At 39.6% G+C, this 27,896-nt stretch overlaps 1 protein-coding gene across 5 annotated transcripts in view; it reads right to left on the bottom strand.

The window, feature by feature from the left end:
• The window catches only part of LOC117714384 (putative G-protein coupled receptor 141), a 62,572-nt gene that overhangs the window by 16,170 nt on the left and 18,506 nt on the right, over positions 1–27,896 (bottom strand). For 4 of the 5 annotated variants that reach the window (XR_013112226.1, XR_013112227.1, XM_076939324.1 and 1 more), the window contains exons 2-3: positions 26,274–26,340; positions 26,053–26,136 (exon numbers count right to left, since the gene is read on the bottom strand). The exons of the other annotated variant lie outside the window; for it this stretch is intronic. The gene's annotated coding sequence lies outside the window, so the exon portion shown is untranslated. The remainder of the gene's footprint in view (positions 1–26,052; positions 26,137–26,273; positions 26,341–27,896) is intronic. 5 annotated transcript variants of the gene reach the window in all.

The raw sequence follows: 27,896 nt of genomic DNA, 5'->3' as shown, positions 1-27,896 counted from the left end.
AACTCCGTATTTTAGTTATTTGTGTATTTGTCTTTAACTTTGATTACTTTTAAACATATGTCTAATGCTCTAATATTGGATATGAGTTGTTAACTAAATGGGTGAAATAATATTGAAAAATTCTGTGACCTTATTGAACTTTTCCTTGATAGATTCCTGATTTACTCTAGACCAGTACTGATGTCAGGATTATAGAAGCAATTTGTGGCCCCTGAGAAAACTCTCTCAGGGAGTTTAGCCTCCTCTCTAACTGTGAAGCAATTACCTGTCCTGGCCAGGGACCCCTTCTCTGTCTCTGATTGGCTCTAAAGGACCAGCTTGAAACCTTGTCTCAAACTTTAATCTTCTTCCCTCTCTTATTTTTCTAATTGAAAACTCTTCTACTTCTTTTGGTCAGAACCAGAGTGCCCACCCTGTTCTGTCATTTATGTCCTTTGCAATCCAGGAAATTTAGCTTCAAGTCGTTTTGCTTCTCATTCCCACTTCTTTTTCATTCATCCCACTCCTAGGTTTACCAATTTAAGAATATTCTCTTTCATACCTCCAGGTTGTTTCTTTCCCTTATGCACTCCAAATGCACAGCTAGACAACCAGACTGAAGTCTTAATTGCATCATAAATTATTCTAATTCTCTTATTTAAAGAATCCCCCAGGCTTGTGTTATGTATAAGAGACATATACCCTTATTAACATAATACACTAGACCAGGACCCACTGACTTTTGCAAGCCTAAACCAGTCTCCTCCCCCAAACAACTAGAGAATGAGAAGTGTGTTGGGCTGCTTACATTTCTTGGATTTTCATATATGTAGGTTTGCCTGAAGCTCAGCTGGTGACGACTTCCTTGTATCTTGACAGTTCCCTACTGATGCTTTGCCACAACTCACTTGTGCTGTGTGGTCACTGCTCATTTCACCAGGAATACCTCAAAATCAGAAGTGAGATGTGGAAATGGTTTCTATGACTGTCTCTTAAAGAATCCATGGTAGAACTAACACTACTGGGTAGAAGCCTACAAAATGAGACTCCTGGACATGTTATAGAATTTTACAAAGTAATGTTATCCAAGCCCCTATCCTCATGGTTCTGTAGTCTATTTCCAAGGCATCTTTCCATTACAGAAAGATTAGGAACTATGATCTACAGTGAGACTTCTCACCTTAGTTGCTAAGTAATATTATTTAAGTATTTATTGTATAGTAGATAATATAAATTGTCTTTAATGGATAAAGCACATCTCTATGTTTCAATTTTCTTCTTCGTGGTAGGAGAGAAATGGTAAGATAAATTACTTAACAGACTCCTCGTGTGTATGAAAACACACACAATTTTAAAAGAATAGTTGTAAGTTGAAGATAAAGAGTGAAAGTACCAAGTGGAAGGAGCAGAGCAAATGTAAGAGTTAGGATCGGGGGTTCGCTCTGAGACTGTGTCCCCTGTCGCTTCAGAAGCTACACCCATGAAGTCTCACTAACAGGACTACTCAAATATGAGCTGAGTATAGACAACACGAATTGACATGCCTATGGACAGGGGAAAGCTCATGAGACCTCAACATACACAAAGAACTACAGGCAATGGAGAAAAGTTGGGAGTAGAAGAGGTGGTTTTCTCTGGAGAAGAGTGCACAAAATGGTTATTCAGTGCTAAATGCCCATCCTTGAAAACATGCAAAGAAGTAACATTATAAGCACTGAGCAGGTTATGTATGTGTGTGTGTGTGTGTGTGTGTGTGTGTGTGTGTGTATGTAGGCATACAATAACAATCAATGGGGAAAAATTCAGGAACTCAAAGGAGATCAGGGATGGGTATATGGAATGGCTTGAGGAGAGAAGGAGGAAGGGTGAAATGTTGTAGTTATAATCTCAAGAAATAAAACATATACATATTTTTTAAAGAATAAAAATTGTTTGACAGAGTTCTGCAATAAGTGTCTGGATTTTGAAGGACGTTTTGAAGTTCTGCTTGTGCAGAGGTGGAAATAAACACTCCGGGGAAAGAAGAGGCTTTGAGCAAAGACTTGAATGCATCTGTTGGGGGTTGCCAGTCACCTGTTATGATTGAGACATCAGATAAATGAAGAGAGTGCAGGTGTCTGCTAAGGAGTGTTACCAAAGGCTCAGTGTGTGGCTGTATGAGTATTTCCTATTTTAGCCTGAAATTACAAGAGATGCAGGGAATTTTAGATTAACATATGAAATTTCCATGTCTTCACCTTGAAAGCTATTTTATTTTTGCAATAAAATGAAAATTAGAGTAAATCCAAGCAGACAAGATCATATCATTGAATGGACATTCTGTTGGTTAAGTTTAAAGTATATAAGGTTTGACAAAGGTCAGCACCACATGGGACATCTTGCCCCTATACTGAACAAAAGTTAGGAATGGGTTGAAGAAAAAGGTGTGTGTTTTAAGTATGTTCATCCACAAATAATGACAATGCTGTGCCAAATACAAACAGAAACCAAGATGTCATTCTTGAACACTTTAGAACAATAAATTATGCTAAAAAGACACAAAATTCCTCAGGCAAAAGAACTAAGCTGCTACTTAGTTTCCTAACAGGGAAAGGATAATTTTGAAAGTCCTTAGAGAGAAGAAGGATATGTGAAAAAACTCCAGGGGCTGGAGAGATGGCTCAGTGGTTAACAGCATAGATGTTCTTCCAGAGGTCCCAAGTTCATCCCTCCCCCCCAACACACACACACACTGTAGGGAGCCGACAGAAGGCGGCTATCATCCTTGCAGCCATCTTGAGCCATATACCCTGACAAGAGATTTGATTACAATAGCCTGCAACAGCTGAGCACACTCTGATAACATCTTGCTTTAGATACCCAGGATCTTTCCTTGGGTATGTGAGATTAAAGGTGTGTGACTTAAGGGCATGGCTTAGAGATCAGATTTAGAGACAAGGCCTAAGGGCATGACTTAAAGGCGTGACTTAAGGGCATGGCTTAGAAGTGAGACATATAAAAGGTGAGAGGCAGACAGAAGAAAGCAACAGATTATTAGGCACTCGACAGTACAACTTGGAACTAGGAATTAGGTTAGAGAGTACAACTTGGAGTTAGTTATTTGACATTAGGCACTTGGCACTTGGAAGAAGAAACTTGGAACTTGGAGGCACTAGGGACTAGGAACTAGGGACTAGGAACTCAAGACTTGGGACTTGGAGAGAAGAAGAGAGACTGAAGAATAAACGGGATTGAATCACACTCTGTCTGGTCTCCTCGAGTCCATCCTCACTCTCTCTCTTGCTGAACCCCGACCCGCAGACTGGAGCTGCTTGGAGCAGTGCGGGCTAACAAGTTAGTCCCCAAGGCTTTTGGCAGTGAGGGTTCAAACACTGACAGATCGGCCCGAGACATTTTGGCCCCCAAGTGTGAGGCAGCTCGGGCGAAACAACACACAAAGCAGCTTTAAACATGTTGGAAGTTGGTTCTAATGCGCTATCTTAATTTGGCTCCTAAAAGCTGCACCTCCAAATGCTGAGGGCCCCCACCCCTAGCTCTTTTGATTGATAATAAAGAATTGCTATACAGCCAATGACTGAGGGAGACGGAGGCGGGACATTTAGATTGTACTGGCAAAGGACTGAGGGGGAGAAGATGAGGAGAATTACCAGGATGGGGGGAGCAGAGAGAACTGCCAACATGTAAGAATCTGGGAAAGTGGCTCTAGGAACCACTCCCCCAATTATGTCTGGGGTAGCAGAGATGAAATATAAAATTTAAAAATGTTAACTTAGGAATACCAAAGGGGAGTGTGTGCTAGCTGCGGAGAGGTTTAGGGGTGCTCAGTCATTGAGCTAGTGAAGGCATATCAAAGTTAAGGGGCATGTGTGTTTCTTTCATTCATGAATCCAGAATTCTTGGGCTGGTGCAACACGTGTTAGACCTGGTGGGAGCCAAAGCAGATTAACTGTTTACTGCTACACAAACCATCTGTCACTCTAGCTTCAAAGCATGCTATGTCCTCTTTTAGCTTCAGCAGACACCAGCAACTCAAATGGTGTACAGGCATACAAGGCAGACATAATGCCCATACACAAACAAAAATAATGTTTTAAATATTTATGTATTTTATTCTTTGTGTATAAGTGTACATATGTATATAGTTTGGGGGTTGGCCACCTGATTGCCTTTAGTGGACTCTTTCCAGTGAAAATAATTTCTCACTCAGAGCATTCTTTAGTTACCTACAGTTCAATGTTCTCTTAATTTTCACTTGCCTGATGGCTAAAGATGTTGAACCTTTTTCATATATTCACTGGCTATTTTACTTCTTATTTTGAGAATTGCCTGTTCTTTGCATTGGCCTATTAATTGATTGGATTATTTGCTTCAACAGGTTAAATGTGTTCTTTTGCTAGCCATAGATGAGGATCAAGGCTAGGAAACAACATTGGTGCAATTTTATTATTTAATCTCGGGCTCTGTTAATAACTTATCAACTACAGCTATAATATCATCTGAAGACTGTGGATCCTGTGCAGATTATTGGGTAGTATAGGGGATAGGATTTACTGAAGGAATGGGCATAAACTTGAGGGAGAAACAAGAATTCAGCAATTGCTGCCAGGTCTTGAGTAAAGCATTTGGAAATGGACTCAATGTTATTCTAGAGAGTACTATATATATAATACATATAAGTAATATTGCACTGACTGTATGGGGTATATAGGTGTGTGTGTGTGTGTGTGTGTGTGTGTGTGTGTGTGTGTGTATGGGTATGTATGTGTGTATGTGCACACATGTGTCCATGTGTGGGGGCGAGTGAGTGATTGCATGCACGAATATGTGTCAACAACCAAATTAGGTCATGGATTTGAGAGAACAAAGGGTGTGCATCCAAGAGGTTGGAGGAAGGAAAGCAAAGAGGCAAATGATGTAATTATATTTTCATTTGAAAGAGTGGAAACATTTAAAACAGAAACAAGTATGCACATACACACAGAACACTGACATTCTACCTTACTCTGGTTAGATCGATCACTTAAATGTAATAAGCTCTAAAAATGCTGAAGATGATGTTGAAAAAGCAGGACAATTATACAGTCCTGGCGAGAATGCAAATTAGTACAGTCACTATGGAATCAGTAAAGATTAAAATTCCTCAAAAAACTAAGTCAGGTGGAGGTAGTGCATGACTTCAATACTAGCAATCTGGAGCTAGAGGCAGGCTAATCTCTTGGAGTTTGAGGCCAGCCTGGTCTAAAGAGGGGGTTCCAGAACAGCCAAGGCTACACAGAGAAACCCTGTCTTGGTAAAAAAACAAAAAATAAAAGAACAAAACAAAACAAAAAACCCTAAACCTAAAATTAAAATGAGAACAGCCATATATTCAAGCTCACTGTTCCCGACTGCACAGCAGAAGTCGGAAACTACACAAATATGAGCATAGCCAAGGTTACTGCAGTCTCCACAATAACCGAGACACGGGAACAGCCTACAGTGAAACTGAAGACAATGTGGTATGAATATTTGGAGAATTGTTTTCTTCAGCCATAAAGAAGAATGAATTCCTGTCATTTGGAATGAATGGAATTCAAGTCATCAAGTTAATTGAAGTAAACTAGACTCAAAAGACAAATCTGTTTTCTTTTCTTTCTTTTTTTTTTTGCAAAATCTAGCTTTAAACACACACATGTAACATGTACATGCACACATGCACATACATGCATATACACACAAATGCATATACATATGTACACACATGCGCATACAACATGAGAGTGAAAGAGGACTCTTTGGACAAAGGGAAGAACCAGCAGGAAGCAGGAGGACATGTGAGAGGGTGAAGGGGGTGGATACCAGCAAGTGTGTAGTATACATGTAAGTAAACGTCATAATAAAACCCATTATTTTTTAAAATTATGCTAATAATGAAAAACATGCCAACAATAAAGACCCAATCCTCCCAGCTAATCTTTAAATTAATTCAAAACGTGGAGCATGCTTATATTGTAAAAATGTGAAAAAACAGTGTAGTAAATTGCAATAGAGGAATCTGGGCAAAGCAAATATTGGAGTTCTTTACATCATATGTATAAGATTTCTGTAAATGGACAGTAAAGAATTACTTATAAATAAATGCTTTTTAAATTAAGCAAAATCCATCTTGGGTGGGAACGTTTTCAGCTCTTACACTGTGATGACTGACAAGTTAAAATTCATCTCTTAACTGACTCTTCACAACAAACTCTTGAGTTCTTTCCTCTTCACTGCCTCTTCTATTGTCTGTCCTCAGCTCAACAACCAGTTATCTGCTAAGAGGAAGTGAGATCACTCCTCCCACAATTCTCTAGTGGTCTCTCACCTTACTCAGAATCACACCAAAACTTAGAAGTGTTCTGCATTGTCCTGTGAGGAATCCTGGCTAGCTATGCCTTTAATCTCATCTTCAATCTCTTCCCTCATTAATATATGACAACTGAACATGACCACAGATAGGCCTCTGCCTCGGGGCTCTTATACATATATAAAGACCTTTCTTGGGATTGTTCTCCAGATAGCTGTTGAGCTTGCTAGCTTGTTTCATGCTCTGGCCACAGTCCTTACTCAGAGATCTCCTCCTACTCTTCTGTTGGAAATGATGATGTCATCCACACCCACTGTCCTTCAGAGGTTATTCGTCTCCGCAGCATGTACTAACACTGACGCTTTACACACATAATTGTCTGTTCATGCCATTGCTTTATTTTTCTGTGTAGGTAGGTATCTTGTTTGTTTACCCATTTGCCTTATTGCTCACTATACTAAAATTTAAAATTTAAAGACAAGAAAAAAAACTGCTTTGTTCCCATTTTAACCTCCAGAATTTGGATTGGGGCTTTGTGAGTATTATCTTCTTGATATATAAATATTTAATGAATAAAACTGGGCATCCTATAAATTCTAGTGAAGCACGAAATCACCACGTAATCAATAAAACATGCTGCATACAAACCACTAGAAGAAAAAAGATGATCAAAGGCAGGAAGGGCAATAACAAACAGACAACCAGCAAGCAAACACCATACAATAATAATAAGTCAACAATCCTACCTAAGAATTGTGGCATGTCTATTATCCAGGCACTTGAGAAACTGACACAGCCAGGGTTTGGAGTCAGCCTGGGCTACGTGACTCTGTCTCAAAATACAACCAAAAACTTAATGAGCCAAAAATCCTGATCAGTATAAATGATGTGGGGTTTGGTTGTTTTGAGTTTTTATTAAAGAAGTATTATTCCTTCGAATGTGTAATATAGAAAAAAATAACTGAATTGTAAAAAGATAAATCATATAGTTGGTGAATCATCTCACACAGCCATTACTTTTAAAAAGACAGAGGGGTTGAAGCCCTGTGCAGGGTGTCTAGTCTCACTGTAACTTGTTACGCCGTGTTGGGTTGATATCCCTGGGGGCTGCTCTTTTCTGAAGAGTAACAGAGGAGGAATGGATGGGAGGCGGGGGTTGGGAGGAGTGGTTAAGGAGAAATTGCAGTCGCAGTCTGGATGTATTATATGAGGAAAGAATACAATTTAAAAAATAAACTTCAAACCGAACTAGGGATATTGTACCTAGCCTGAGCTTTGGCGGTGAGAAAGGAGGGAAGGATTGAAAAGATAGTGAGAGCTAATTAATGCAGGGGTGGAGCTTATGCTTAACATAGAAAGGCCTGAGTCCCAGAAGCAGACCTGAACAGAGCTGTGGTGAAGCAGGTGGCTCCCCCTGGTGTGTGGCTGCCAGGGACTTGATGACACAGTTGTCTTCTTAAAGCTCTCATTACTGTGAAGGCTGTAACAGAGGGCCCTGGGAACTTGTCCCAATCCTTCTCATCTTCACTCTCATTCCTCTCTGCTCTTGCTTCATCCCTGGATTCTCTTCCTGCTGTATCCTTGCATTCGGTCCTTGACCAGTCCACTGCAGGGATTCAGCCCTACCCAATCTCTTTCTGCACAGCGCTTCTAAGTCCTCCTTCCCTTCAGCTTGTCTTTCTCCACTCGGCTGCTACCATACTGCTTCTCCAGGGCAGGAAGAAAACACGCACAACAGGCCAGAGGACAAAGAACACAGAACTACAGTCTTTTGTGAAACTGAAGATCTTCGTGTTGAGAGACTGGATTAAATTGCTGAAGGCACTGAAACCCACACAGGGACCTTCAGAAGAGAGCCGGCCACTCACTGGCTAACCTCGGATCTCTGTCCTGTTACAGAGGCAAAGTCCCCATGGTGGTGGCAGTGTCCTGTCATAAGCCCGCTCAACCTATAGCCCACTAATTAGGAGCATGAGAGGTTCTGGAGCCCAGATGGAAGGCACGAAAACAGCTTCTGAAAGGGGGAGGGGTCAATTCTCCACCATTGTCCAGCCAAGAAATCACATCCAGATTCCAATATTAGTTGGAATGAAATGAAAGCAGACATTTTAATCGCTCTTAGAAAATCAACAGGGGGGGGGGAAAGCATACTGAGAAGAACTCTGGGTGACAGAAGGCACAGTAAAGACTGCCGTACCCTACCGAAAAAAAAAAAAAAACAAAAACAAAAACGCAGCACTACCTTAAAAATACCAAGAATAGGTAAACTGCAACAACAGATCAATCGAGAGAAACCCATTTGAGGAAATCACATACGGAAGTAGCATTTATAAACCACCCCTTCCCACACACTGTTTTTATATTTTCACTCTCTGGTGGTCATTTTTCTCTGCATCCTGGAAATAATCACCTGGCCCTTCAAAATCAATGGCTATAAAAAGAAATCTCCTCTTGAACAGCTTCCAGTGAAATGAAACCTGGAGTCTCCATAAACAAAAAACCACTCTAGTGCAAAAACTAAACAACAGAAACAACAGAAAAATGTGAAAGGGGAATGGAGACGTGGTGGGGGAGAGGAGGACAGGAGTGGATGGAACATGGGTATACATAATGGTAGGAGATGAATGTAACCAGAATGAATTACATACATGTATAAAATAGTTAAACAATAAATTAATTTTTTCCACTGCAGGCAGAGAAAGAAATTCTGGTTCAAACTCATGCTTCTGCTACTTGAGAGGTTAAATGTCCTTTTTCTTTGTTTCTTTCTTTTTTTAAACCAGTGTGAAGACACCTTCTGGTTACCTAGAAGGGAAGTGGAAGTGAGGTGAAGCTTCCTGAGTTTCAATGCTGTGGGCTTTGTGTTTGTACAGAAGAAGAGCCACACTGGCCTCCCCTGCCTCTCCTCAAGCAGGAAGAGCAGCCAGACAGTCTTCCCCTTCCCTGGGAGGACTTTTCCCCTTCCCTGGGAGGATTCTGCACAGAGACTCAGGTCTCCTTATTGAGACACCTTATTAAGATGCCGTGTGCATTTTGATCTTCTCCCCTCTGCCCCGCCCTGTCCTTTGCTTCAAAGAAATTTTCTACCCAGGGATTGTGATTTGCTCTTAAAAAATAAGCCTGTGAAGTGATATGCCCCAAACTCCTGAGGGTGCAGCGCTGTCTAGCCCTCTTGCTGCTCTTACTGCTGAGTTCTTCTAATACCACAGAGGAGCAGAATGCCAGGCAAGGATGCTTATGTAAACAGGTAAGGGAGGGGAGGTCAGACCTACAGCAAGACCCAGTCACGTCCTCTTCTTTATGACTCACTTTCCAAGGTTTAAACCTACTATTAAAAAAAATGATTTTAATTGCCTGCATTTCTGTGCCATGAAATCTCTTGTCACCCTCTTCCCTCATAGGATGTGATTAGTCAGTCTCTTGATTTAGTGTGCCCATGTCTTTGTTCAGTGTGTCCTTGCCATGATATGACCCTCCTTTCACTCACCAAGAATCCACTGTTGAAGTGTCATGGTGTTTATGTTTTCCTCATAACCTTTGTTTTACTTAATAACTGGCACAAAGCACTAGCTGGCAATCGCAGAAAGCCAATGAGAAGCTGTAATGTGTTTTCTTTGATTGAAAAAAAAAAAAAAAAGGACAATTATTGACCTAAAGATAGGAAAGATATTATAGAAGGTTGCTAAAAATCAGTGATAAGAAAGGGTTTTGTATCTAAGACCTTGAGAAGCGAAGAAGTATGCTCATTTGGGGGCCATATTCAAAATGTAGAAGTTATAGCCACAGAGCATAAAGTGCTAGGCTTTGAAGGAAAAGCTACCTGCAGATTCGGCTACACAGTGGGGTCACAGAGCGCATTCAAGGATTCGATGAGCTGGTACAGTCAGAGATGCTGGTGACCTGAAGCACCAAGACATCATAAAGCAAGAGCCAGAAATGAGTAAAGAACACTACCTGCATGAGCTCATTCCCAGCCCCGACTCTAGTCTCACATATAGCATTGGAGTAGACTCTCTTTCACTCTTCACCACCACGTAACCCATCATCTGCCCTGATGCCAGCTTCACATCCTCCTGACAACTGACAGGGTTTCTTTTTAATTGTTGTTGCTGTTGCTCTCCTCTCCTCTCCTCTCCTCTCCTCTCCTCTCCTCTCCTCTCCTCTCCTCTCCTCTCCTCTCCTCTCCTCTCCTCTCCTCTCCTCTCCTCTCCTCTCCTCTCCTCTCCTCCTTCCCCTTTCCCTTCCCCTTCCTTTCCCTTCCCTTTTTCCTTTCCTTTCCTTTCCTTTCCTTTCCTTTCCTTTCCTTTCCTTTCCTTTCCTTTCCTTTCCTTTTCTCTCCTCAGAGTTTTGTCTTTTAATCTTATTGTAAGAAAAACAACTAAAAGAAACTAAGGAAATTTTCATTTAGCAGATGTCTTAAACACTTCAGTCTTTTTCTTAATATCTTTTATGCATCTGTGTTATCTATGACCTATTGTACTTTAGTTTCCAAAGCATTGTATCAAAGATGCCGAGCCTTGAGGTGTCCACACCTTTAAATGATGGCACAGTGCTTCATAGAGTCACTGCCTCCAGGGTTGCTTAGCCAAGTGCTCAATGGTGGCATGTGTCTAATGGTTATCATAAAAAAAAAATCATTTTGTGAATTAAGTTTTGTTCATGTTTTACAACATTTCTAGATGACGTTTCATTAGCCATATGTTAAGGAAATATTTGTGAATATAGATTTATAGAACCAAACTGATTTACTTTGAAACATACTAAATATGACTAGAAGTCAGAAATTTATTCCTACTTTTCTAATGCAAGCCTTTCCTAGTGAGGCAACTCAAAGTTTCACCTTTACTAGCTATTCTTGTGGGTTTGTTTTTTAAATACACAAGATGAAGCTTTGAGAAATATTGTCATCACCCCATGAGCCATACACTAACTTGCAGTTCTTCGTGAGCTAATCTGTCTGTAAGGGAACTCTCCTGCAGTGGTTCTGCAGGCTCCTCTGTTTCTTTAATTCCCCTTCTTCCCCAAGCAGAGCCCTGGAGAAATCACTGATTTCCATCTTGATAACGAATATAATCTGCCAAGTAGTTCAGCTACCATTATGGCATCAAAGCCAGAGAGTGTCAACAGCAGCAGGAGACAGCAGAAATTCGGCACCGAGGAATATGTGGATGGGCCAGTTTTTTTTTTTTTTTTTTGGATGGTTTAATCAGATCAATGTTGAATTTTAGCTTTTGCTTTACAGCACTTATTTTATGTTCTGCCAGTAAAACTTGAATTTTAAAATAAAATTTGAAAATGTGAAGCCTATTTATTAAGAAAATGGGTATTTCTTTTGGAGAATAGGTTAACATCTATGGCTGGAAAGTACAGTAATTCTAAAGTGATCTTGATCTGCCAGGGCTCCACTCAAATCAGTCATCCACAATCTAGAGTGTCTGTGAACTATACTCACATTTCATCTTCAGTTCTAGGTACTTCTGGGTTCCTTCTTTCTCACCAATACTGAGTATGTTTGCTCTGATTGGTGCTATTTAGGGTTCTAAGTTGTGAGTCCCTCTCCCAATCCTGGCACTAAATAAAGATAAATAAATAAATATGTATATATATATGTTATAATGATCCCAAAGATTCTAGAATATGGATACCTTTTATACAGGTGTTGAAAGAAGAGGTGTAAGGTCATGGAAATTAGCAGGTCTCTTTCATTCCCTCAGCTAACTAGCAACACTGATTTGTCTCTCAGCACCATATCGTAGGAGACAAGATCAGAGACCTCCTCTACACCATCATGTTCCCCTGGGCTGGGAATTCTAGAGAACCAGCTAATTCTTGGCTTTTCTCAGCACTGCTTCTATCTCTGTGACAAGTTGCTAGGATACTTGGAGGCAATTCATTTGCATACTAAACAGAAGACCTAGAGAAATCATTTAAATGGGCCTACTCAATGTTCTCCAAGATCGATACATCCTGGAAAAAGAAGTTTATTGTGTTGTAATGCCAGGGAGGCAACATTGTATTCAAAACTTAATTACCAAAACTTAATTTATTCCTGAAAGAATCCCAAGCTCTTCTAAAAAAAAAAATTAAACTCTTCGGAACCTTATATCTTTCACCTTTGAAATGGATAATCACACTTAGAATTTCTTAGGGAATGTTCATATTCTTTGCCCCAGATGACTGAACCCAAGGCATAGAACATTGAGCCATCAAAGGGCACCTGGTGTGGCATCATTAAGTGCTTACTGTCTTGTCTCCAGCAATTCCCATAAAAAGAGCCAGTTGTGGTCCTCTTCTCAAAGGTCTCACAGTGCCAAGCTTGAGTCATACCATGCCTTTCCTCTGACTGTTTTCTGCATAGTTCCAGGTTCTTCGCCCAGCTCCTTCTGCTGCCCAAGCCTTCCTAAAGTGCATTCACCTCTCCTCACTCCACACTCTCTTCTCATACTGCAGAGCTGTAGTGATAGTTAGAGGTACCTCAATGAATAATGATCTCCACTAGAACAGCCTCCCCTCAGATTCTTGTTCTAAACAGGCTCTGCTGTTCCTCAGGAATGCGGATGCATCTTCTTCACCTCATGCTGGATTCCATTCTTCCTGTATCTTTGACTTAGACCTAAAGAGCTTCTGTAACATTTGAAATATACCTTTCGCTTTAACCTCTCAACTCATTCCCAATTTTTTTTCACGATCTCATTCTACATGTGGTAGAAAATTTTTCTCACAAGAGTCCACCTGAATGAAGGAAGTTGTGGTGCAAATTGCCTCACTGTCTCGTCGAATCTTCAGGTACTTTATCTGACTTGCTTCCAGCTACCCCTGTGCTATGCACTCTCACGCAACATGGCTGCAGTGACCTCTGACTTCTATAAGATTGAACAATTATTCCCTTCCTGGAAAATTGATGCACGATTCACAGATGTTGCAGAAAAAGATGGCTACTGATATTGTGAGGAAGGAATGTGGCTGCTAGAAGTTTTTAGGTCGTCTCTGCAAGAAGCTAAACCTATTTTTCTACTGTGAAACAGGGTGAGATTTGTGTTAAAGTTAGGGTTATTTTTTTAAAGTACCAGTGCTGGAGGAAGGAAGAAGAAAGACAGCCATCCAAACCTCAACTGAGATTTTCTTGGCAAATTTGTGCACAGAAAATTCATTGCTGAGTGAAAGACCTATATGACAAAAACTTCAAGGATTTGAAGAAATGAACTGAAGAAATATCAGAAGTCAGAAAGATCACCAGTGCTCATAGATCTATAGGATTAACCTAGTAAAAATGGCCATTGTATCAGAAGCAATCTAGAGATTCAGCACAATCTCCATCAAAACACAATTCTCTACAGACCTTTAAAGGACTAACTCAACTTCATATGGATAAACAAAAAGTGCAGAACAGCTAACACAAACCTGTCCAATAAAAGAACTTCTGGAGCTATCACCATTCCTGATTTCAGGCTGTACTACTAAACCAAAGTAATAAAAACCACATGGTATTGGCATAAAACAGACATATTGATCAATGGAATTGAATTAAAGACACAGACATAAATCCAAACATCCATGGACACCTGATTTTTTTTTTATAAATAAATCTGAAATACAAAAAGCAAAAAAAAAAAAAAAAAAAAAGAAAACAAAAAAAAAAAAAAAAAAAATCTTCAACAAATGGTACTGGTCTAACTGGATGTTTGCAGATAGAAAAGATGGATCTATATCACCCTGAAAAGCAGTCAAGTCCAAGTGGATGAAAGACCTCAACATATGATCAGACACACTGAACCTAATAGAAGAGAAAATGGGCAACTGCCCTGAATACACTGGCATAGGAAACAACTTCCTGAACAGAAAGGGAAATAGAATAGAGCAGATGAACTGGGGGTGGTAGTGATGGGAATAGGAAGGACCACACGCAGAGAAAGGGATGGAGGAAGAGAGTGTGGGAAGAAACAACTGAAATCAGAAGGCATTTGGGGGCCAGTGTGGAAACTAACTGCAGTGGAAACTCCCTGGAATCTACAAGAGTGACTCTAGTCAGGACGCCTAAGAAGACGTGGATCCTGAACAAGCCATCTTCAGTAACCAGGCAAGGCTTTCAGCAATGAGACTAAGACACCAACCCAGCCATAAAACTTTCAACCTATAATCTGTCCTGCTGGCAATATGTGCTAGGAGTAGTGACTTGGAACTTGTAGGAATTAAACACCAATGATTGATCTAATATGTGGCCCATACTACCAGAGGGAGTCCATGCCCAACACTCCCTGGATAAACAGGAACAGAAGACTAGATAACCTAGAGACTTAGAATCAAACCAACATGGTTGACAAGAATAAAAAATTTTAAAAAAACATTAATGGTATGATTCCTAATGATGTTCTAATTTATTTATGGATCAGTGCCTGGTCTAATTGTCCAATTGTCATCAAATAAGCTGATGGAAGTGAAGACCCGCAGCCAAACATTTGGTGGAGAGAGAGATCCTAGGTTGGAGGTTTCTATCAGGTCCCTCTCCTCACAGCTCAGGGAACCTAACCAGATAGGGAGGAATTACAGGAGTCAGAGGAGTGGAGAACATGAGGAGAATATGATTGTCCTACTGGGTTGCCTTGCCCAGCCTTGATGTTAAGGTTTTTGCCTGGTTTGATTGTATCTTCTTGTGCTGTGTACAGTTAATGTCTCTGAGAAGCCTGCTCTTTTCTAGGGATATATGAGGGAGTGTACCTGGAGAAGAAGGGAGGTGGGAGAAAGGCACTTGGAGGAACAGAGATAAAGGAAGCTATAGTCGAGACATATTGAATAAGAGAAGAATACATACGGAGTAAAAGAGAAAAAGAAAACGCATTGCTAGACTGGCAGCCGACAAGATGGTCAATCCTGAGTTCTACATGTTAACAAAGATCTGGGTTTTTACAGTTCTATTTTGGTCCATTTCTTAGTCCACACTGGGTGCCTACTTAAAATCAAATAACATAACTATTTTATGATTGCACTAGTTACCAAGCAACCAACAACCTCTACCCCACTTCTGCTTCTGAGACAAATGAACTGCCCAGATCTCTGTGGACATTTCAAAAAAAAATAAATTAGCTATACTTTATATCATCATCTTTTCAGATTACAGACGAAAATCAAGATCAACCAATGAAACATGTAAACAAGAAATCTATTCTTTAGGCCTCCAAACAGCCCCTCCCAATAAACTGATGGCTGGCAGAGAGTTGGTCCCTGGATTTGTTTTAAATAGGCTGCTTGGTCACCAATGTTATTCCCAGTCAATTAAACTTATCTTGAGCTGCTGTTTTATAGTCTTCATATAACTAAATATACTGTTCAACTGAAAATGTTTTTTTTTTATTTCGCCATATATTGATTGGCCGTTTTCCTTGCTAGATTAGAATCTCCATTTGTACAACTATCATGGCATATGATGCTGGATATACTGAAAAGGCTACATACTTTTGTGAGCTATTTGCTTAGTTTATGGTTTATTCTTACCACCTTTACTATTGCTTTGCTTTTGAATGATGCAAACTTTTCATATAACTTATTTACTTCAGCCTAGAGATGAAATACGAATACTTTGCCAGATGTTGAGACCAGAGTATCAGTTACCTGCTATATTTATTGTAATTCTCTTTCCAAACAATATGAAAACTTGCATTTAATTTAAAATGCACCTGTTTACCCAAGAGATGTGTAAAGATTGCTGTGATGGTTAACACTGGCAACCTGACAATATCTAGGATCACATAAAAGACAAGTCCTCCGGGCATGCCTGGGGGGAAGTGTCTAGATTAGGCTAGCTGAGATGATGGAAAGACGACAGCACTTGGATGGCACCATCCTATGGTCTGGGACTCTAGATGAGAGCGACAGTAGAAAGCAGGCTGAGTACTCATGTCCCTTGCTCTGTTTCCTGATTGTGGACAAAATGTCATAGGTTGCTTCATGGTCTCTGCCAAGCCTTCCCTTTTATGGCAGAAAGCCCGAAACTGTGAATCCTAATACAGCCTTCCTTCTCAAGGTTATGTCTTCTCTCTTTGTTTACCTTTGTGGAGTATTTTGTCCTAGTCCCAGTTAAAGTAATTAATTGCATGCTAATAAACTAAGAATTCAAGGTAAAATGCAGCCAAATTCCTCAAGCAATTCCACAAAGAAGACAGATGGTGTGAGGGGAAATGGAGATAACAGAAGACTGTGCCATAAGAACATAGGTGAGAAGCTAAGCTCAATGGGAAGAGACTAGTACAATCGAACTGTGCTTAAACAGAGTAGAGGAACAGAAAGGATCGGGCAAACAGAAAACAAACAAGTGAGAAAAAGAATGTGAACAAGTGTCAGGACGTGGAACAGGATTAGCCACAAAGGACAAATGCCAGCCCTGGAACGTTTGCTTATGGTCAGATGTTCTTCTCTGTGCTGATCTGAAAAACAACAGGCAGCAAACTCAATCTCTGTAGACTTCAACAACCTGGCTTCAGGTTTTCAGAGATGTCTCCAACAGCCCTAACTGCCAGTAAGAAGTAGGGTCAGCTCTCTTTTTAGTTCAGTTTAGGTCTCTACAGTTTTGAGTAAAAGGAAACAGAGTTTTCTCTCCTGTGCATTTGACATGAGCTTTTTTTTTCCTAACGATCACTGTTCTATATCTTCTAGGCTTCAGCCCTACTAGAGCATGAATAAGCAATTACATGCATTTAAACCTTAACTCAAATATTCATAACGAATAGGAGGACTATCTGACATCAGATGTGTCCTTGGTTTTGGACACAGCTTCTATTTTAAAATATGGTTTCTATGACGAAAAATTGAAACACACTGGCTAGGGAGCCTCTCATGTACTGTACATAGAGTTGGTTTCTCCTCAGTACTATAGGAGCCTTGGGTCTCCACATCAGTAACTTTAGGGAATAAAGTTCTCTCCTCCGTCACTGGAAATAAAGAATTTGGGTTAAAAACTTAATTGAACATTCACCCATCATCTGTCCTCTATTAAAACAAAACAGAAATAAGTGTATGCATAGAAACTTCACTTTGAAATAGAAACTTCTGAGATAAAACCATATATACTGAGGATTCTTTGCAATGTACCGGCTTCCTGAGCAAACAAAGCCAATGAACCCAAGGATACAGAAGTTACCATTGTCAGCCAATGAGAAATGATACTGTTGTCTACACATTCCCTGACTTTCTCTTCTCTCTCTCTCTCTCTCTCTCTCTCTCTCTCTCTCTCTCTCTCTCTCTCTCTGCCCCCCCCCCCCAGGAAGAAGTAAACCTGAATAAAATAGTGAAGTAGGGGTGATATTTTTACCCTCAGAGCACTGTATTTTCTACCGAAGCCTTGGGCATTACTTAGTCATCTAATCTCTTTGTTCCTCTTGTTGCCTAACAAGGTTTATTCTTTTCTGTGTCTCATTTCTGTAAACAACTTATCACACAGGGCTGAGCACATTTCTAGCTTCTTATGTACTGTTTCTTTGGTTCTCATCCATTATTCCTCCCAGAAAGTAACGACCCTATATAACAACAAAATCGCATTTACTCTATTACATCATTTCACGTTTGGAGTAGAGTTGCAACTGCCATCTCTCTCCACAATAAAGTAGATATACCCAGGTAGGGCAGACATTGTAATTCCTTTCTGTTTCCATCACAATTCTTAGCAGGTCTGCAGTCTAGTTGTTTCACTGAGGAAGTACAGTGTGAACAGTCCTCTTGTGTCTCTCTCCCCAAACTCCATCTCTGCCTCTTCCAATTCTATTTTTATTCCAAGATCCATGCCATTGGAAGAAAATGACTTCATATCTCAGCGCTTAGAGTAGGTTCTTAACATGTTCTAAGATAAATTGAACAATGAACCTTCAATCCCACCTCATCCTGAACAGCAGCTCATTATAAACATATGACCTAAGAGGACCAATCAGGATAAGTTTCATGACTCCTCAGGTTGCTAGACAATGGCAAACTCCTGTTTTAAATAGTGGAATGTGTTTGTCCAAGGACTAGTGATGCTGTAGTCATACCATTGCCTTAGTAAGGGGCTTCATGTGAGGCTACCCCTCATCTCAGGGTATTAATGCCTCCTGGTATCTACTATAACAACTGTGTTTTAATGTGAAATAAAACAGGATGGAAAATCCCCTACTAAGATTTGAAACTGTCAAAATCTATTTACAACATAAAAGAAGGTGAAATCAGCTTCTGCTCTGATAACATCAATAAAGTTGCTGTGATGTCTTCATCTGTAATGTGGTACATAGCATAAAATACCAGCACAGCTGGGCAGTCACTCCACACACTAACACATGTCCTTTTTTTATCCCCCACATCTAGATGCCTTTGCCTTAAAAAAAAAAACTTATAGTAATACATTTTTTAATTCAGAATAAATATCTTCCAGCTTTAATGAGGATAAAACTAACACAAATGAGGGCTCCCTGGGTACTCTGTAATGCCCAATGCTTGAGACAGAGATTAATGAGAAGCCATTGCGAAAATCATGAGCTTACATCCAGTTTCTGCACCCTGAAGCAACACAGCATGGTGTAATGGGACTTGCTACACAAGGGGCAGATGAAAACAGCACTTAGCAAAAAAAAAAAAAAAAAGTTTCATTTCTTGGATCATGTCTTTAAAACAAAAAGTTTCCTTTGAAAACTGAGAGTAATACAGACTTCCTTCAAGGTTTCTTTAATAATTATTAGTTAAACTGAATGCTGTTAAGGTTACTCGTTAACTTTCTTTCAACTTGTGCAAGGTCTGGGAAGATGGATCAACCATTAATGTATTTGTCACACAAGCCTGAGGGTCCAAGTTTAAATCCTCAGAAATCAGCATAAGTGTCAACAAGCTCTGGGTTTGATTGAGGACCCTGCCTCAGTGATTATGATGGATTGCAGATGATTCCCAGTATCAACCTCTGGCTTCCACGTGTACATAAACCCTACAAACATTCAGAAACATGCATATACTCACAGTCATACAATACACAAACATGAAAATGGGAGAAAAGACAAAAATTTTTATGTAACTGGCAATTAGTTACCAAGATAAATTATCTAAAATTCTGCTCTAAACTAACACTCTGAAACCTGTGAGTGTGGTAATTTGAATAGGTATGCCCCACTATACCTATTTTGAGTGCTTGACCCATAGTGAGGTGCAGTATTAGGAGATGTGGCTTTGTTTGAGGAAGTATGTCACTGTGGGAGCCAGCTATGAAGTCTCTCATATGCTAAGGCTATGCCCAGTGTGGAACTCAGCCTCCTTTTGCTACCTGTGGATAAAGATGTAGAACTCTCATGTCCTCCAGAACCATGTCTGCCTGCATGTCTCCATGCTTCCTGACCTAATGATAATGTACTGAGCTTCTGAATCCATTAGCCAGTCCCAATTAAATGTTTTACTTTGAAGGAGTTGCCTTGGTCATGGTGTCTCTTCACAACAATGAAACCCAAACTAAGACAATGGGCTACATAGTAATTGTCCTCTCCTGGTTTATTTTTATGGTGTCAGACTGTGAAAATACCCACACTTATAATTTTAAAATTCTGAAATCTTAGAGGAAAATGCAGTCCTTGGAGTCCATGTTAATTGACTAGTTCTACGAGTAAAATTGTGGAGTATCACACTACCAATTACCATGATTATATTGTTCAGCTGTATGTCTGGGTGCTAATTACCATCTACTACAAAAAAGAAGCTTTTCTGATGAGGGCTGAACAATGTACTGCTCTATACGTACAACAGTATGCCATCAGGGCTATTGTACTGCTATGTTAATTCAGCAGAATAATAGTAGTAGGTTTTGTCTTAGGGCCCATGGTTTATCTAGTCTCAGGTTCTTGGTTTTATTAACAATATCAGGTATGAGTGCTATCTAAAAGGGAGGGTTTTAAATCTAATAAAAAAAATCTTTGGTTAATTCCCTAATATTTGTGCCATTTTATATCAATTGCCATGATGAGATACAATAATTTAAATGATATAGTAGGAAAATATAATGAGCTTATGTCCCAGCCTTGGGATTTAATGACCTTGTAAAAGTTTCTTTGCTTCAAACTATTACACCTTTCAACTTTCTAGAGAATAATGATACAAGCCGTTATATGCCTATACTTTCACAAGACTGGGAAACAGGATCTCACTCACCCTTGCCCCTAAATTATCAGCATAAAATCCATTCTACTCTTTATCTTAGAAAATCTAAAGGCCAACGTGTATATTTCAGGGGGTGGGGTAATCACTTAAACAGAAGGAAGAAGAAGAAGAAGAAGAGGAAGAAGAGGAAGAGGAGGAGGAGGAGGAGGAGGAGGAGGAGGAGGAGGAAGAATTAGAATTGACTTTTCAAAATTAGCATCCTGCCCATATTTAAATTCTGATATCAGTTGCTCTAGCAGTACAATTTAATATAAAGGATCATTCCATCAATAGCATGATATTGTTGTGAATCACACAGGTGACAACACAGAGATGTAGAAACTCTGTTTAGACCCTTGCATAGAGAGATTCTTAATAACTACTAGCTAAAATTAGAATATCCTAAGAGATGGCTTCATTCATGTGATATGTGACTGACCAGCATTTTTTAAAGTGAAATGGAAGCTTCTAAGTAACCATGTGGAAGACAGGGTGTAGTTCAGGTCATTGCACGATTGCTGATACAAAGTCTTAGATGTTTACTTGGCTAATAAAGTTTAATGTAGACAAGTACATCGTTAGAGCCAAGACAAACATGTGGAATTAAAAAAAATGTTGATACCAAAAGAAGCAAAAAAAAAATCTGAATAAGACCAAATGTGAACACATTGACTAAAACTAGTTTCAGAGTTATTCAAACAAAACTTTTCCAAACTATCCCAATGTTATTTTATCTAAATTTTCTTATATGTAACAAAATTGAACTTAACTTTTATATATATTAGAGTTTCTACATTGTATCTAATATTCTTGCCCTCTCTCTTTTTCTCTCTCTTTGTCTCTCTCTCTCTCTCTCTCTCTCTCTCTCTCTCTCTCTCTCTCTCTCTCTCTCTCTGTGTGTGTGTGTGTGTGTGTGTGTGTGTGTGTGTGTGTGTGTGTGTGTGTGTTTGCATGATGGACATCATTCATCCAGTTCTTTACCCTGATTTATATACATGACCCCATCACTGGTGCATGTCGCCATGTAGCCCCTTCCACTGCAGAAACAGGGTATATTAGTAGCTCCTTTCTGTTAGTCTGGTTGGCTTGTTTTGTTGAGTAAATGAAAGTAGAAGAAAGTGTGTCAGTTCCAAACTTTGCTTCAGAAGTACATGTTTATGTACTTTCCCCATCCCTACTCTGTGTCTCCATCATTTCCAGAAGAAAAGCACACTACCCCAACTCTTGATCACAAAAAAAGAAAGACAACACCTAGTGAATCTAAACCTTCTCATAGAGCACACAGTCAGCACACATCAGTCATGAGAGTATGCACCACTGAGGTCTGCAGAGCCATCTAGACAATGCATGGGTCTCTGAAGACATATCACCACTCCTTAAGATGCTGAGTCTTCTGATGGCATAGTATACAGCATTCTTTGTTAGTATTTAATGGAATAGAATGTTGTGAACTGGATTTTTAAATTGTTGCTTCCAACTGCTCATATAAAAGGAAGGGGAAACACTGTCATCTTTTAGATATCGGATTTAATTAAAAACACTGACAATCATAACCCGATACACTAATAATATCACTTGGAGACATGGACACAAGTGATGTGGATGGTAAATTTCAGTCCACTTTCAGTGGTAAATATTAAAAGCAATATTAAATATTCACAGATGACCTTCATAATTTTCCATGCTTTGTCATTTCCTTTTAACCTATTCCCCAGGCATAGATTTCCAGAGTCCCTTAACCATTGACCTTTAATCTTTAAGCCTGTTGGGTTTTTTTTTTCTACAAAGCATATATAATCCATGAGGGCAAGCCCTGGACATTGAAAGGAAAAGCACTGTACTCAGAAGAATCAGAGCAAGAAAACAATCTCTCTTTACTTACTTGTGTCTAAGAGTCTGTTGATGTCACGCTCCACATGCTCTTTCCCTTGGGTCTTCCCATGGGCAGATTTTTTTTGTCTCCCTAAAACCTACTCATTTGGATTATAGATTTTACTGCTGAACAAATAACAGGGAAGATATGAAGAAGACAGTTCTCTGGGGAAAATTACAAAGTTTCTAGACATATCTTTTTAGAAAGGAACGTGTTTATTTAGCACACTGCAAAGAGAACACTGAGAAGTTCAATGGCAGAAACCTTAAGAAACCTCCCCCCACCAACAATACTTCCCAAGAGCAGTGGACACTAAATGAATTCCACGGAATGCAAACATCACTCAACCCCATGTTATTCCAAATGTGCCAAACTAAGTACTTCTCCTAAGCATCAGTATGATTTACATAGTATTTACATGTCTTCTTGGATATAAAATACACATTTCGTTTTTTACCTGTATACTGGCTTAGCTTTTTATTACTTCTAGAGCAGTACTCTTACCCCAAATGAACGTGAATGTACTTGACATATGTTGCCTGGTGGATTTCTAGAAACAGTACCAATTTCAATTCTATCAAGTTATATATTTTTTATTCTTGCTAAAGATAATCGTTGTATCTTAATTCGCTGATGCTTAGGAGAATGAAACTTAGTACTTTTACTCACTTTTATTTCACTCAGTTGAAAACTACTAATGGCAAGATGAATTAAGCTTGCCAATACAATTCATCCAAAACATATGAGCTACTGTTTCCACTAAATGGTGCTACAAAAAGTATAAGTAAAATTTAAGATGCCCTTGAAAAACAAGAAAGATAAGTGTTTTTAAGCTACTTAATGCAATAGCTCCCAACCACACAAAAGTGCCCTGACTCTCTCCACTACAGGCAGTAACTTTAAGGTCATTAACAAAACAACATTCTTGGATACAGAATGAATTTGTGTCTACATATATTTTTCTTAGTTCTGCTTAAACATGGTTTAATAAACTCTCCATCAGTCTCTGTTGCTAAAGGAACCACACTCCATGTGCGAAGGATGGAGTGAAGTCATGTTGGAAATGAGCTGGAAGCTTCCTCCCCATCAGCTAGCTTTCATAATCCTTGAATGAGCCATGGGAGCTGCTGAGAGAGAAAAGGCACCAGTGGTCTTACACAGCCATGAATCCTGCAATCCATGAGCCAACTGCCAGCCAAGATCTACCCACTTATGCAATACCAGTACTACTGCTGTACGGGGAATCAACTCCTCTCTGAATTTTGAGATCCTCTCTACAGAAGGTAACACATGGCTGGTACTATACACATGGACAAATCTCAATGGTGGAAGAGATTCTAGGTCCTGGTGGGAACTGAATACTCTTGCTCAGCTAAAGTGACATAATGCCAAGCTACCTTCTAAATATTTATGCTAATATCCATACAAATACTACTTTCAGACTTAATCAAAGAAGCCTCTCAAGTAAAAGGTGGTGACTGCTAAGACTCATACGTATTAAAGATGTTGAGGGCAGTAATGGAGTGTTTAGCCCTAAACGAGACATTTGTGCTATCCTCCTTTAAAGCTTACAGAATATTGCAGAAGACAGGGAGAAAAGAATGTAAGAGCCAGAAGATAATGAGAAAGGCTGAGAAATGTCACCTTCTGGGTAAGGTGTAGCTATTACAATCACAAACTCACTGCAGTTGTAGATGCCTGCGCTGTGTCTATACAAGAACGAGCTCCTCAATAGTAAGGCATGGATATGGAGGCTGGGGGTCAGAAGCTCCACCCATCACTGAACCATTTGATACTAATAAATCTGGAGGGTGGGAATTGCTAGTTGTCTTCCACCGTATTTTCACTTGTGACTCCATCAGAACCCAGTGGATAGTTCCAATCTAAATGTCACCCAGATGGCACTAGTTAAATCAAATGGGTCATAAAACAAAAGACTTCAATTCTAGGAAAGAGAATGGGAGGTATAAGGCGTGGTTGATAGTGATGGGAGCAAGATAAGAGGACTTGGTGGAAGACTCAACTCAAGACATTATATGCAAGTGTAAAATTCTCAATAACAAAATTAACCAATAGAGAGCAAAGAACAATAACAGGCATTATATTGACATATTTGAATAAGTTTCTTAAGCAAGGCCTTTGAGCTTTACATCTTTGTGTTGTACTACCATTCTGGTCATTTGCGATGCTTATGCCAGGGATGAGCTCAGTATCTATGGAGCTGGTGCCCTACAGATGCCCCTGCTTCCTCTCCCCGCACAGGACTCTGAATCAGTGTACTTTTCCCCAGGAGTAACCCAGGATGTCTCTGCCTGCAGTTGGATAGCGCCTACCCAACACACAGCACAATGTTCTCTTTCTCAAGTGTCACCAGTTGGTTTGAGTTTGGCTGCTCTCTGAAGATGGCATCTCACTCTTCTGTCTCCTTGTTAGTTCTTACAAAAGCATGGGGTAGAAATGCCTATTCCAGTCGTAAAATTAAGTTCAAAACAATACCCTACTTAGTTAGAACAAAGGCTTTTCTGGTCTAGCTTTTTCTCCAAGAATATTTTCAGAGAACGAGTTTTGGGCTGTTTGTTTGTTTGTTTTTAATGCCCATAGCACTAAAGACTAAATTTGGGGCTCACTTCAGTAACTAAGTTAGTTCTTCCCCTGACTTCAGGCTAATTATGCCTCAGCTCAAGCTCATGTAAAATTAGACTTCTAAATCTGCCGGGCTGCTGTGGCAGTTTCAAGAGCTAATAGCTGCAGCCAGAGCACCTCACAGGCTACCTGTTAGCTGAGAGGTCATGCAAATTTCAATCTTTTCTGGTATCTAGAAGCTTCCACAGCCAGAGAACTCAACTTTGTGTCAGATAAAAACCAACTGATTTCTGTGCAGCAAGCACTCTGTGGTTACTAGTCTCCAGAGCTTTCTAATTAAAGTATATTTTTCCTTCCCTTCCCAAACACTATTTTCTCATGAACTGAGTGAGCTCTCCTTTCTTCTTTATTTGCTCTCAACCTTTGCCTTCCTTTGAATCCTGCCATCCTTCGTTACTGAGGAAAGGAAGCTTGTAGTGGTATGTGACTATAGACTATAGACTATAGACTATAGACTATAGACTATAGACTCTGAAACGTTGCTACTTTCATTTAGTGGAACTATATTGAGAAGCTGACATGTGTTCACAATTAGCATATCCTGAATTATTAAGTTCAGATGATCATGATGCTTCCTTCATCTAAAAATTGTTCTATTATGTGCTTTGTAAATGGATGCAGAGAATCTACCTACAACAAACTTTTGATCAGACTTTTGTTATTATATTATATTATATTATATTATATTATATTATATTACAACCTAGCAACACTATGTGTTGGTAGCTGGTGACAATGAAAAGGAATTATCCTCTGTGTCTAGTCAATTTGAACACCTTAGCTTGTCAATAATCTTCATAAATTATAATGTCAAAACTGGAGACATAGGAAAGCTATAGTTAGAAAAACCAGAATACAGTGGGATAGTTAGCAGCTGATCAGGATATCTCTTCAACCATCCCATGCCTAGAGTTTCCTCATTTATAAAATCAGATGAAAATGTCTGCCTTGTAACATAGTAAATATATGCAAGTCCTAGCTCTCAGCACCAAAGTTACAAATATTTAGGATTCTTTTGGCAAGCAATAAGCATTTAATATCAACACATGAGAGGATCTGGGAGGTTTGGGTACAACTCTCAGTCCTGGAGGCAGTGTTTTACCATAGGCTCCTGTCGGAGGTTATTCTGTTCCCAAGAACTTCCATCCAGGGCTGAGCACCGTTCCTCTGAGTGTACCACTAGACTCTGTAACAGGAGATGGGTAAAGAGAAGAAGAGAGATGAGAAATGGAGGCACGGAAAAGGAGAAAGGGAAAGAGGAGTGGGGAGCAGGCAGGTGAGTGGTTGTTTTTGAAAGCAAGGAGCAGTTGGACAGACACTCACATGGGGATCAGTGTCTTATATTCCTTTGTCCATGCACAGCCTCAAGTTGATAGTCGGTCATTACCATCTATGTGAAAAGAAAAACACACCATAAAAACCTACTTGTTCTTTGTTTACAGGGGGCAGCAGTGCAAAAGTCAGGATCTTTGGCACCAAACATCTTTTCCCTTTGATGATGGTCACATTTTCCCCTCACCTCTTGAATGCCACTTTGCCAGAGCCTCTGCCCAACTATACCTAGCAAGTCACTAGACCACAATCTTTGGGCTCTTACTTGTTACTGATATGCAGCAGTTTGCACACCTTTAGCAGATAATAAATCTTTTAATTATAAATGGATTGAGTCTCTGGTCTTTTCCCAGGGCTCACAAAGTCTGTTACATACCCATATAATTTTAGTCACCTCTAAAAACTTGGTTGACTTTATATGCATGCTTTTGAAATAGGTGTGATCTTTTTTAGGGAGCAATGGCAAAGAAATCACCTTGTAGACACATATTCAGCACAAAGGGTGCTTTTTTCTGAATAATTTCAATTTTCACTGGTTGGTTGAGCTGAAGACTATAGAACCTGTAGGTATGCGTGGCTGGCTGTATCTATAAAAAAGTACTGGGGCTGGAGAGATGGCTCAGCAGTTAAGAGCACTGACTGCTCTTCTAGAGGTCCTGAGTTCAATTCCCAGCAACCACATGGTGACTCACAACCATCTGTAATGGGATCCGATGCCACCTTCTGAAGACAGTGACAGTATATCCACATACATGAAATAAATAAATAAATCTTTAAAAAAAAAAAAAAGTACTTTGGGACTTATCCTGTCCCTAAGCTGTGCTATGTTCCTGTGTAACTGGAAGAGACTCGAAGTGATAAGTATTAATCATTTATTATTTGTAATTTTAATGTTTTTAAATTGTTTGTGTGAGGTATGAAAACAGAATTTCTCAGTCCTATTGGAGAAGGACCTAAGTAATAGCAATGTATGTTCAACTACATACATGTATTATTTGTTTGAAAAGCGTTGACATCAAGCTTGTCACTGATAACCTAATGATAACGCAGGCATGGACCTTATAGGTCAGTAAAATAAGGGTAATCTTCTGTTAACAGTGCAACGTGTTTTAAGCTGCCAACCAACAGTTTTAAAAAGTTTCCCCTGCCCTCTGTTTTGGAAGTACATTGATGACAAAGATCCCAGTGCCTTGTACACGCTAGGGAAGATCTCTCATGGTAACTTCAACCATGCCCTTTTAAAATGCTTTAAAATCCGTGGATAAAATAAACAAAATACCTCTCTGCAGGTGAGGCACAAGAAGAATCCAGCAATGGAGTTTGGTAAAGCTAGCAGGCCAGTATACAGAGAACACAGAACACAAAACCATGGTCCAAGTCAAAGTTAAAGTCAGACTGTTATTCAACTACACCAAGCTGACTTGAAAGGAAAGAAGCTTGGAGAACATTCCTTTCTGATGAAAGACCCAGTACACCTTCTTGCTCAGGTTCTTATTTTCACAGGGTGAAGAATAAATTTTCTTCAAACAATTCCACCTGAAAGTTCGCAATTCAGAGAACCCGGCAGTATCTAGGCATACAAAAAAAGGTGAAATCCTAATCTGAGCTGGGCAA

This window comes from Arvicanthis niloticus, chromosome 8 (assembly GCF_011762505.2).
Source record: "Arvicanthis niloticus isolate mArvNil1 chromosome 8, mArvNil1.pat.X, whole genome shotgun sequence".
Taxonomy (NCBI): domain Eukaryota; kingdom Metazoa; phylum Chordata; class Mammalia; order Rodentia; family Muridae; genus Arvicanthis; species Arvicanthis niloticus.
Note: the sequence above shows the minus strand (reverse complement) of the source record. Positions and strands in the feature narration are given on the sequence as shown.